General features: G+C 38.8%; 1 non-coding gene across 1 annotated transcript; it reads right to left on the minus strand.

The window, feature by feature from the left end:
* Positions 1-7,320: 7,320 nt before the first annotated feature.
* Positions 7,321-7,428, minus strand: LOC148545679 (small nucleolar RNA R71). The gene has a single exon (XR_015901086.1). It is a non-coding gene; the product is annotated as a small nucleolar RNA R71 (small nucleolar RNA).
* Positions 7,429-7,683: the final 255 nt, after the last annotated feature.

Below are 7,683 nucleotides of genomic sequence, written 5' to 3' on the forward strand. Positions count from 1 at the left end.
GATGATAATTTTCCTTTTGACAACCTGCAAGCAGTATCTGAGGTAGTCCCTTGGTATGCACCTGTCGCTAATTATTTAGTTAGCCGCACATTTCCTCCACATTTTTCTAAACATCAAAGAGACAAGCTGAAAAGCGAGTCTAAATATTATATATGGGATGACCCATATTTATGGAGATGTGGCGCTGACCAGATAATTAGACGTTGTGTGTCTCAATCAGAATTTCAGTCCATTTTAGAGGCCTGTCACTCATCTGAGAGTGGAGGACATTTTGGCCCTCAAAGAACAGCTAGAAAAATCTTAGACTGTGGATTCTGGTGGCCTACTCTTTTTAGAGACGCTGCTGAGTTTTGTAAATCTTGCCCCCCATGCCAGAAATTTGGTAATATATCCAGGAGGGATGAGATGCCTCAACAATATATGCTCTTCTGTGAAATTTTTGATGTTTGGGGCATCGACTTCATAGGTCCATTTCCAAATTCTAATGGATATTTTTATATATTGTTAGCTGTGGATTATGTTTCCAAATGGGTGGAAGCAATTCCTACCCGCACTGATGATGCTAACACTGTTGTTTCCTTTGTGAGAAACCATATTATATGTCGCTTTGGATCACCACGAGCGATCGTGAGCAATCAAGGCACCCATTTTTGTAACAGGAGACTAACAGGATTGATGAAGAAGCATGGGATAATCCATAAAGTTGCAACAGCTTACCATCCCCAAACTAATGGGCAAGCCGACGTGTCAAACCAAGAAATTAAGCGTATCTTGCAAAAGATAGTAAAGCCTCATAGAAAAGACTGGAGCACCAGGCTACAAGATGCACTGTGGGCATACAGAACAGCATACAAGACACCCATTAGGATGAGCCCCTTCCGCCTGGTTTACGGAAAAGCTTGTCATCTCCCAGTTGAAATAGAACACAGAGCCTTCTGGGCAGTTAAGGAGTGCAACATGGGAATTGAGAATGCTGGAGTTGAAAGAAAGTTGCAACTGCAGGAACTGGAGAACCTTCGCCTAGAAGCTTATGAGAATTCCAGAATTTACAAGGAAAAGATGAAAGTTGTGCATGATCAAAACATCAAGAAGAAAGAGTTTCAACCTGGAGATTTTGTCCTCCTTTACAAATCTCAACTAAGGCTCATGCCCGGTAAGTTGAGATCAAAATGGGAAGGTCCATACAGAGTAGAGAAGGCTGAACCATACGGAGTTTATCACCTAAGCCATCCTTCAAGTTCTAAACTTATTAAGGTTAATGGACAACGCCTGAAGCTATACCATGGTGAGAAGATGCAGAAAAATAAGGAGCTTGAGATCTTCCGCTTGGACGATCTCCACATCGCAGCAGATTGAGCTAGTGGAGCGTCCAACTTACGGACGTTAAAGCAAAAAAAAAAGGGTTTTTCACCACGCTACGCGATCGCATCAGCGACGCGTCCGCGTCGCAAGGGCGGTGGAGAAAAAAATAAATGAACAGAGAGTTACGCTGGAGCGTGGCTGGAGGCGTGCCAATGGCACAAATCGACCCACGCAACCGCGTCCCTGACGCGTTCGCGTCGCATAGGAATCATGGCCTCCCACGCGACCGCGTGCCCCACACGGCCGCGTGCCCTGAGTTTTTCACGTAAAAGGGTGCACAGTAACATTCTGTGCGAGTGTGCTGCTAGATTGGTGCTGGAAGCACAATCCTTGTCACGCGACCGCGTCGCCGACGCGGCCGCCTCACCCATTTATAACGCACACTCACGCGATCGCATGACCTACGCGATCGCGTCACCCAATTTTGGCAATTAAAATAAATTGAACAGAGAGTTGTGCTGGAGCGAGGCTGCACTCGCGCCAGCAGCGTAACATGGGTCACGCGACCGTGTGACCGACGCGATCGCGCCCCCCTTACCTGGAAGTGCACCCATGCGAACGCTTGCCCCACGCGGCCGCGTCGCATGCGCTGCATAGCTCAACCTAAAATTGCCACATACCTTATCTTCCCCCCCTCCCAATCCTAATTTTTCTTTTCCCTCCGTATTTCTTCCTTCCCCCTTCCCCTTTCTATCTCACCTTTCACTCTCTATCTCTCTCACCACCATTAACAAGGTTTTACCTTCTTCTCCCTTCTTCTCTTTTCTATCATTCTTATTATTTTATGTATATATATTATTATTTCCTTTTCTTTTCTTTTTCTTTTCAATTTTTTTATTTATTTTATTTTTCTTCTCCTTCTTTTCCTTTTTACATGGTGCTAGAAACTTTTTGGAGTCATCATCCCTCATTATATGCTTATGGATTATTGCAAATTGTTTGACATTTATTTTTTTTCTCCTATTTAAGGGATTGCTTGCATATTTATCTTCATATTTTCTATACCCTATTCACCATGCATGCTATGTGTTTGTGAAAAAGCTCATATGGCATTATGCACTTCTCTATGCTATACTATTCAATGATTGCTTTTCACAACTTTCCCTTACTATTATATTAATTGAATTTTATTGTCAATACAAACATTTTGGCTTGTTACAAAGTATTGCTTGGTCTATGCTACTCATGCCCTTTTCCGGCATGCCAATAAACGCCTTGCAGCCACTTGTCTTTGTATGCACCAGTTATTTTCCACTGTTGGCTTTTCATATGCACTTGAGAGCGTGTGTTAATGTCATCTACATTTTGCTGTGCATCATTCACCCTCTTTTCCGTTTCCTTCCTTGCTGTATATCTCTTTAAATTTAATTTTCTTTTTCTTCCCTTCTTTCAAGATGGCCACCAAGAAAGGAAAGGAGAAAGCAAATTCCAAACCACGAGCAAGAAGAGGAACTAAAAGAGCATTAGTGGCAGAGCCTTCTTCAACTGCAGTCAAGCCCTCAGCAAAACGAGTTAAGAGGATAATAAAGGTTGATGAAAAGGAGAAAGCCTTTCCAGCAAAGGACGCTGCGCGATTTTCCAATCGCTATTGTGAGCAGATGTTCCCTATCCTGGCAGAAAGGAACTATAACAATGAATACCTTCTTATCCTCCCGTCCAATATTGCCACATTTGTTGAGCCGCAAAGATGAGAGAGCGCCGTAACGAGCGCCAATTCAAACACCTCAAGGAGCTACTCAAGGGACACTTCAGAGACTCAGATACCCCGGATTCCACTTCCTTTACTAGCACAGGGAGTCATGACGGTCCCGATGATGGAGATACTGCTACCAGCCCACCCCTGTTCCTGACAGATGGCACCGAGGATGGTGCAAAGCCTTAAGTGTGGGGAGGTCGGTCAGTACCTGACCTCCGGAGGTAATTTCTCTTTGCTAGCACCAATAATTAGGATATTTTAGTTAAATTTTCTTTCCTTTATAGAATAGAATAAATTGCGTAGGTTAGGATAGTTGCATGCATGTTCTACTTGATTGAAAAGACAATAAATTTCTTTTAAAAATCTATCTTTGGAACAAAATTTCACTAATTTTTTCAAAAATTCTTTATGATAAATGTGCTTGAGTTGTATTTGGAACATGATATTTGAATTAAAGAACACACAACCTGTGAAAGATTTGAGCCTTTATGTATGGTTACATTATTTAACCATAATTATTTCATTCTTGTGTGTTTACTTCTCTATGATTGTAATCTATATTTTGTTTTATCTTATATGTCCAATATTTATTATATTCACATGCTTGCACATGATTGAGGCCATTATTTGTTATTAACTCACTTATCCCAAATAAGCCTACCTTTTACATCACCCTTGTTAGCCCCTTGAGCTTTTAATCCCCTCTTGTTCTATAACCACATTACTAGCCTTAAGCAGAAAAACAAATTAAAAATCCCAAGTGAATCTTTGGTTAGCTTAAGATAGAAATTGTGTATCAACTAAAGTGTGGGAACATTGGGTAATAAGGGAATGTATTTAATTTATTTGAATATTGAGAATTTGGGAACCTACTCATGAAAAGAAAAACCAAATTAGAAAATAATGAAGAATCTATGTGCATTGATACGTTATGTTTGCTTTTATGAATTAAAAAAAAATTTATATATATATAAAATAAATAAGGAGACAAAAAAAATTACCCCAATGTTAATGTTAATCAATGCACATGTGATAAATTAAAAAGAAAATTTTGGTACATGAGTATGGGAATCATACAAAAGTGGGAATTATGGGTATCTAGGTATCATTTTAAACTTGTATAATGTATGTATATATTGGGTGAGATCTTAGACTAATCAAAGATTCACTTTGTTATCTCACTTAGCCTTATATATACATACATCCTTACCTTTACCTTAGCCCCATTACAACCTTGAAAAGACCTCATCATGTTTACATTGGTATATTAACTGTTGTTGATTGGTTAGGAGAAGAACAAAAGTTAGAAAGCATGATTAGAGAAGGATAGAGTGATCACCCTATACACTAGAGATTAGAGCGTACATACATTATCAGTGAGGGTTAAATACTTGAATTTTCATGTTCCCTGCTTTCATGAGCTATCTTCTTGCACTTTTATCCATTTTATTGTATAATGATAGAATTAGTGGAATTTGATTTGAAATTGTTTTGAAGAGCTTACTTACTTTTGATCAAGTAGCCAAGAACCATATAATTGCATTTATATATATATATATATATATATATATATATATATATATATATATATATATATATAGGTTTGCATTGCATTTCTTGAGTTTCTACATGTTCATACTTATTTCCTTATCTCCTTCAATTAAGCATGAGGACATGCTAATGTTTAAGTGTGGAGAGGTTGATAAACCACTATTTTATGGTTTATATTGTCTTTAATTATGTGGTTTTATCATGATCCTTACCCACTTATTCATTAAATTAGCATGCATATTAGATTTCTTTCCGGAATTTATTACATGTTTGAAAACTGCTTCCTAGAGACTTTAATTATTTAATTTTAATTCTCCTTTATTCCATTCGATACTGTGATCTGTGTGTTAAGTGTTTCAGATTTTATAGGGCATGAATGAGTTGGAGATTGGGAAGGAAGCTAGCAAAAATGGAAGAAACACAAGAATTTGAGGAGATAACCAGCGAGAAGTGACGCAGTCGCATAGCTCACGCGACCGCGCGAAGGAGAGCAAATCGCAGCGACGCGGCCGCATGGCTCACGCGGCCGCGCGGATTGGAAAGCCTAAGTGACGCGGTAGCGTGGACGACACGAACGCGTGGCGAGGAAAAGTGCAAGTGACGCGTCCGCATGGATGACGCGATTGCGTGACATGTGCGATCTGCATAATCTGCAGAATTCACTAGGGGCGATTTTGGACCCTATTTCGACCCAGTTCTCGGCCCGGAACAACAGACTAGAGTCAGAGAATATGCAGAAACAAATAACACATTCATTGAGAGACAGTTTTAGATCTAGTTTTACTCTCTTAGGTTTCTCTCTCTAGGTTTTAGAATTTTTAATTTTCAATTGATCTTAGCATTGGAACATTGAGAAGAGTTATTTCATCATCAAGACTTCGTCATTCTAGTTCGTTTTCTTAACTTGGTTTCATTCTTCCATGTTCTTTGTTTTGTTCAATTTTGTTATTTGAATACTTTTATGATTAATTAATGCAAGGATTATTTCTTTTTAATTCAATTTCAATTTCAATAATCATGTCTTCTTTTAATTCCCTTTCATGTGCTATGGATTTATTATTTACAATGCGTGAGTAGTTTCTTTACTTGATGGGGAGTTGATTAAAAGGAACTCTTGAGTTGGAAGGATTGAAGGAAAAATTTATAATTGGGTTAAATGTTGGATTGCTATCCTGTCACCAACGCCAATCCCTTTGAACTAAGTGGGTTGCAACTTGTGAACAGATCTGGAATTCCAACTTGTTTGACTTTCCCTTACCTAGTAAAGGATAACCAAACAGAACAACCATTAATTATAAATTAATCTTACAATCACTCCATCAATAGTAGAAATTCCAACCAATCAACTCCCAGTCAAGGCTTTTACTCATATTAATTAAATTTCCTCAATTTAAATTCCAATTTACTTAACTCAACTTCTTTGAACATTTGATTAATAAGATAGCACACTTTTCTGCAACTCGTTGGGAGACGACCTGAGACTTAAAACTCCCAGTAATTTTTAATTCAAACTCTCTGTGACATACTTCTAAATTGATAGGCAGATTTTCGGTGAGTTAAGAACTATACTTGCAACGTAACCATTTTAATAATTTTTAATTCACCAGCTTCTGCGTCTCATCATCAGTCCTCTGTATTAGATATCTAAGAGATACTCATTCTATCTCATCTTCATATAGAACGGAAGTGGTTGTCAGGCACGTGTTCATAAGTGAGAATGGTGATGAGCGTCACATAATCATCACATTCATCATGTTCTTGGGTGCGAATGAATATCTTAGAATAGGAATAAGCTTGAATTGAATAGAAAAACAATAGTACTTAGCATTAATACTCGAGGAACAGCAGAGCTCCACACCTTAATATATGGTGTGTAGAAACTCTACCGTTGAAAATACATAGGAACAAGGTCTAGGCATGGCCGAGAGGCCAGCCTCCATGATCTCAGAACTAAACGTCCAAAGATCCCTGAATACAATAGTAAAAAGTCCTATTTATGCTAAACTAGTTACTAGGGTTACAGAGATAAGTAAATGATGCAGAAATCCACTTCTGGGGCCCACTTGGTGTGTGCTTAGGCTGAGCATTGAGCTTTACACGTGTAGAGGCTTCTCTTGGAGTTGAACGCCAGTTTGTAACCTGTTTCTGGCGTTTAACTCCACTTTGCAACCTGTTTCTGGCGTTTAACTCTAGAATAGGGCAGGAAACTGGCGTTGAACGCCAGTTTGCGTCATCTAAACTTGGGCAAAGTATGGACTATTATATATTTCTGGAAAGCCCTGGATGTCTACTTTCCAACGCAATTAAGAGTGTACCATTTGAAGCTCTATAGCTTCAGAAAATCCACTTTGAGTGCAGGGAGGTCAGAATCCAACAGCATCTGCAGTCCTTCTTCAACCTCTGAATCTGATTTTTGCTCAAGTCCCTCAATTTCAGCCAGAAAATACCTGAAATCATAGAAAAACACACAAACTCATAGTAAAGTCCAGAAATGTGAATTTTATTTAAAAACTAATAAAAATATACTAAAAACTAACTAAATCATACTAAAAACTATGTAAAAACAATGCCAAAAAGCGTATAAATTATCCGCTCATCAAAGAGACAGAGCTAGAATATGGTTGGACTCTCAACCTAAAGATAGTCTGAACTCTTGGGATAAGCTGGTCACGGCTTTCTTAGCCAAGTTCTTTCCTCCTCAAAAGCTTAGCAAGCTTATAGTGGATGTTCAAACCTTCAAACAGAAAGAAGGTGAATCCCTCTATGAAGCTTGGGAGAGATACAAGCAACTGACCAAAAAGTGTCCTTCTGACATGCTTTCAGAATGGACCATCCTGGATATATTCTATGATGGTCTGTCTGAATTATCAAAGATGTCATTGGACCATTCTACAGGTGGATCCATTCACCTAAGGAAAACGCCTGCAGAAGCTCAGGAACTCATTGACATGGTTGCAAATAACAAGTTCATGTACACTTCTAAAAGGAATCCTGTGAGTAATGGGACGCCTCAAAGGAAGGGAGTTCTTGAAATTGATACTCTGAATGCCATTTTGGCTCAGAATAAAATATTG

Source organism: Arachis ipaensis, chromosome B9 (genome assembly GCF_059453495.1).
Source record: "Arachis ipaensis isolate K30076 ecotype BB chromosome B9, ASM5945349v1, whole genome shotgun sequence".
NCBI classification, from domain to species: domain Eukaryota; kingdom Viridiplantae; phylum Streptophyta; class Magnoliopsida; order Fabales; family Fabaceae; genus Arachis; species Arachis ipaensis.